Genomic DNA, 6,000 nt, shown 5'->3' with positions numbered 1-6,000 from the left:
AGTCAGGAGAGGAACTCAATATGTATCAGGAGGAAGATACCTAAGACACGCAAAAACACTGCACATAATTATAGCGCTGTACATGATGTGGTGTGTATATTTAGAAAATAGCACAAGTAGTAGCACCAAAAAATAAAACAAAAAAACAATTTCTGTGAAGGCTGTTTAACCCTGTAAACAGTCAGGCCCCAGTGCGAGTGTGAGTGCCTAGCTGAGGCTGAAGTGTTTACACTCTGGTCACACTCAACTAAGCTGTAGCAATCATCTGTACTGCTGTTGCTTTGCAAATGGTATGTAATATTATTCTTCGCTCCTGCCCCCATTATAAATCTTGGCTCCTGGATTTTATACCCTTCCTGTTCACTACCCAGCTAATCTGCTAACACAGTACTGACTGTTGAGCTAGCAGTTTAAGGGCAGGAAGGTGGCTACTAAACTTTATCTTTTCAATTCCTCTACTCACAGCCTAGTGAAATAAGCTAGCGCAGCACTGTCATCTGCACTAGCTGTTTCAGGTGGGCGGCACAGCTTCTTCAGTAATTGATGAAAAATCCATGCAGCATTTATTAAAAAATGCATTTATTAAAAAATACATAATGCTGGGGGGAGCCTATAGCTGTTGAGGCAGGACGTGTGTGTGTGTGTGTGTGTGTGTGTGAGGAGCTCCTGGACTTAATTAGCCTTTTAAGAGTTATTTTCTAACTTTTACTTATTTTTTTTTCTTGATAAACTCAAGCTAAACTACCTTGTGTCACTTAAGAGGAGTCTGGGAGTATCTTGCATAATACGGACCTACCTATGTTCCTCAGCTGACTTCACTGCGACTAGCCACGAGTTTGAGAGGCCTTTATCCGCTGATTATCAGTGTTGTTAAAGCTACCGTGTACATACCCCCCCCAGAACCCTGAGTTACCAAACTAGTTCAACTGTAACTGGACAGTACTTTACAAAATTGCAGCAAAGTGTCTCCACAACCATCTGCCTGGAACCTACACCGAAAAACATAATTTATGTAAGAATTTACCTGATAAATTCATTTCTTTCATATTGGCAAGAGTCCATGAGCTAGTGACGTATGGGATATACATTCCTACCAGGAGGGGCAAAGTTTCCCAAACCTCAAAATGCCTATAAATACACCCCCCACCACACCCACAATTCAGTTTAACGAATAGCCAAGAAGTGGGGTGACAAGAAAGGAGCGAAAGCATCAACAAGGAATTGGAATAATTGTGCTTTATACAAAAAAATCATAACCACCATAAAAAGGGTGGGCCTCATGGACTCTTGCCAATATGAAAGAAATTAATTTATCAGGTAAATTCTTACATAAATTATGTTTTCTTTCATGTAATTGGCAAGAGTCCATGAGCTAGTGACGTATGGGATAGCAAATACCCAAGATGTGGCACTCCACGCAAGAGTCACTAGAGAGGGAGGGATGAAAATAAAGACAGCCAATTCCACTGAAAAATTAATCCACTACCCAAATCAAAAGCTTTAATCTTATAAAGAAAAAAACTGAAATTATAAGCAGAAGAATCAAACTGAAACAGCTGCCTGAAGTATTTTTCTACCAAAAACTGCTTCTGAAGAAGAGAAAACATAAAAATGGTAGAATTGAATGAAAATAAGCAAAGAAGACCAAGTTGCTGCTTGGCAAATCTGATCAACAGAAGCTTCATTCTAAAAAACCCAGGAAGTGGAAACTGACCTAGTAGAATGAGCCGTAAACCTCTGAGGCGGGGATTTACCTGACTCTAAATAAGCATGATGAATCAAAAGCTTTAACCAAGATGACAAAGAAATGGCAGAAGCCTTCTGACCTTTCCTAGAACCAGAAAAGATAATAACAGACTAGAAGTCTTTCTGAAATCTTTAGTAGCTTCAACATAATATTTCAAAGCTCTTACCACATCCAAAGAATGCAAGGATCTATCCAGAAAATTCTTAGGATTAGGACATAAAGAAGGGACAACAATTTCTCTACTAATGTTGTTGGATTTCACAACTTTAGGTAAAAATTTAAACGAAGTCCACAAAAACCGCCTTATCCTGATGAAAAATCAGAAAAGGAGACTCACAAGAAAGAGCAGATAAATCAAACTCTTCTAGTAGAAGAGATGACCAAAAGGAACAACACTTTCCAAGAAAGTAATTTAATCTCCAGAGAATGCATAGGCTCAAACGGAGGAGCCTGTAAAGCCTTCAAAACCAAAATAAGACTCCAAGGAGGAGAAATTGATTAATGACAGGCTTGATATGAACCAAAGCCTGTACAAAACAATGAATATCAGGAAGTTTAGCATTTTTTTTCTGTAGAACAAAACAGAAAGAGCAGAGATTTGACCTTTCAATGAACTTGCAGACAAACCCTTATCTAAACCATCCTGAAGAAACTGTAAAATTCTAGGAATTCTAAAAGAATGCCAAGAGAATTTATGAGAAGAGCACCATGAAATGTAAGTCTTCCAAACTCGATAAAAAATCTTTCTAGATACAGATTTACAAGCCTGCAACATAGTAATAATCACTGAGTCAGAGAAACCTCTATGACTAAGTGTTCAATTTCCATACCATCAAATTTAATCATTTGAGATCCTGACGGAAAAAAACAAACCTTGAGATATAAGGTCTGGCCTTAATGGAAGTGGCCAAGGTTGGCAACTGGACATCCAAACAAGATCCACATACCAAAACCTGAGTGGCCATGCTGGAGCCACCAGCAACCCAAACGATTGCTCCATGATAATTTTGAAAATCACTCTTAAAAGAAGAACTAGAGGCGGAAAAATATAGGCATGTTGATAACTCCAAGGAAGTGTCAATGCATACACTGCTTCTGCCTGAGGATCCCTGGACCTGGATAGGTACCTGGGAAGTTTCTTGTTTAGATGAGATGCCATCAGATCTATTTCTGGAAGCCCCCACATCTGAACAATTTGAAAAAACATCTGGGTGAAGAGACCATTCTCCCGAATGTAAAGCTTGATGACAGAGATAATCTGCTTCCCATTTGTCTATACCTGGGATATGGACCGCAGAAATTAGACAGGAGCTGGATTTTGCCCAAGCAAGTACCCGAGATACTTCTTTCACAGCCTGAGGACTGAGAGTCCCACCCTGATGATTGACATACGCCACAGTTGTGACATCGTCTGTCTGAAAACCAATAAACGTCTCTCTCTTCAAAAAGAAGCCAAAACTGAAGAACTCTGAGAATCGCACGGAGTTCCAAAATATTGAATGGTAATCTCGCCTCTTGAGATTTCCAAACCCCTTGTGCTGACAGAGATCCCCAGACAGCTTCCCAACCTAAAAGACTCGCATCTGTTGTGATCATGGTCCAGGTTGGATGAACCGAAGAGACCCGTAGAACTATACAATGGGGATCGAACCACCAAGTCAGAGATAGTTGAATATTGGGATTCAAGGATATTAATGTGATATCCTAGAATAATCCCTGCACCATTAATTCAGCATTAAAAACTGGAAAGGTTTAATATGAAAATGAGCAAAGGGAATCGAATCCAATGCTGCAGTCATGAGACCTAAAACTTCCATGCATTTAGCTACTGAAGGAAATAATAGAGACTGAAGGTTGAACCCAATATAATTGTCTCTTGTCTGTTAGAAACAAAGACATTGACACAATCTATCTGGAAACCTAAAAAAGGTGACCCTTGTCTGAGGAATCAAGGAGCTTTTGATAAAAAGATCCTGCAACCATGTCTTTGAAGAAACAACAGAAGTTGAATCGTATGAGATTCTGCAGAACGAAAAGACTGAGCAAGTACCACGAGATCGTCCAAATAAGGAAACACTGAGAACCTTGAAAAGATTCTTAGAGCTGTCGCTAGGCCAGAAGGAAAAGCAACAAATTGGTAATGCTTGTCTAAAAAAAGAAAATCTCAGAAATTGAAAATAATCTGAATGAAAACAGAATATGAAGATATGAATCCTGTAAGTCTATTGTAGGCAAATAATGCCCTTGCTGAACAAAAGGCAGAATAGACCTTATAATCACCATTCTGAAAGATGGTACTCTAACATGACAATTCTAAAGTTTTTCTTTCTTTGGGACAATGAATAGTTCTGAATAAAACCCTAGACAAAGTTCCTGAAACGGAACTGGTATGAATACCCCAGATAACTCCAGGTCTGAAACACACTTCAGGAAAGTCTGAGCCTTTACTGGAATAGCTAGAATATGTGAGAGAGAAAAAGACTTCTCACAGGCGGTCTTATTCTGAATCCTATTCTGTACCCCAATCTAAGAAGTTTGGACCGAATTGAACCAAACAACTTTAGAAAAATCTTAACCTGCCCCCTACCAGCTAAGCTGGAATAAGGGCCGCACCTTCATGCAAATTTGGGGTCTGACTTTGATCTTTTAAATGGTTTGAATTCATTCCATTTAGAAGAAAGCTTCCAATTAAAAACATGTTACTTGGGGAAGAATTAGGATTCAGTTCCTTATTAAGAACAAAAACTAACATAAGTTTAAGATTTACTCTAGAACTTAATCTTGAAGCAAAAAAAAACTCCCTTCCCCAGAGTAACAGTTGAAAGTATTGAATCCAATAGTGAACCAAATAATTTATTACCTTGGAAAAATAAAAATCTGGATTTTAGAAATCAAATTAGCATTCCAAGATTTAAGTCACAAAGTTCTTCTAGCTAAAATAGCTAAATACATAGATTTAACCTCAATTGTGAAAATATCAAAAAATGACATCACAAATGAAATTATTAGCATGTTAAATCAACTTAACAATGCTAAACAAATCATAATCCGATACTTGTTGGGCTAAAGTATCCAATCAAAAAAGTTGAAGCAGTTGCAACATCAGCCAAATAAATTGCAGGCCTAAGAAAAGGACCTGAAAATAAAATAATTTTCCTTAGATAAGATACAAGTTTCCCATCTGAAGGAACTTAAAAATAAATACTATTTTCCATAGAAATAGTATTATGTTTAGCAAGAGTAGAGATAGCCCCATTAACTTTGGGGATATTTCCCCAAAACTCCAAACTAACTGCTGGCAAAGGATACAATTTAAAAACCTTAAAGAAGGAATAAAAGAAGTACCAGGCCTATTCCATTCCCTAATATCAGGAACTGGAAAAAAAAAACTCTGAAGAAACCACAGAAGGTTAATAAGCAGAATTTAAATGTTAGCTAGTCTTAAAATCAAAAGGACTAGTCTCCTCAATAACCAATATAATCAACACCTTTTCAACAGAGAATGAATGTACTCTATTTAAAAGTAAAAAAGTAGATTTGTTAGTGTCAATATCTGATGAAGGATATTCTGAATCAGATAAATCCTCATCAGAGAAGGATAATTCAGTATGTTGTCGGTCATTTGAAAATTCATCAACTAAATGAGAAGTTTAAAAAAGACCTTTACATTTTATTAGAAGGCGGAATGGCAGACAAAGCCTTTAGAATAGAATCAGAAAAATAATCCTATAAATTCCTAGGTATATCTTGTACATTAGATGTTAAAAGAATAGCAATAGATAATGCATTAATACTGATGGACTCTGCATGTAAAAATTTATCATGATAACTTATTACAAACCATAGCTAAAGATAAAAATTCATAACATTAAAATAAATGAACTTAGCTTTGGTAGAACTGATATCAGTCATCAGGAATACAATAGTGTTTTCTGATACAGGAACAGTTTTTGAGATATCTTGCAAATGTAAGAGAAAAAACAACATAGAAAGCAAAATATCAATTTCCTTAAATGACAGTTTCAGGAATGGGAAAAAAATGCAAACAAAATAAGCCTCTGAAAACCAGAAGCAGAATGAAATAAAGACTTAAATAATGTCAGAAATCTGGCGCCAAGTATGACGCCCACAACTGACAAAATATATATTTTATTTTTTTTTGGCGCCAAGAACGTCTGCAACAAACACGAGCGTCATAGATGACGCAACTATGTGAAAATTCTCGGCGCCAACTAAGACGCCAGAAATGACGA

The sequence above is a fragment of the Bombina bombina genome, chromosome 3 (assembly GCF_027579735.1).
Source record: "Bombina bombina isolate aBomBom1 chromosome 3, aBomBom1.pri, whole genome shotgun sequence".
NCBI classification, from domain to species: domain Eukaryota; kingdom Metazoa; phylum Chordata; class Amphibia; order Anura; family Bombinatoridae; genus Bombina; species Bombina bombina.
This window is presented reverse-complemented; position numbering follows the sequence as displayed.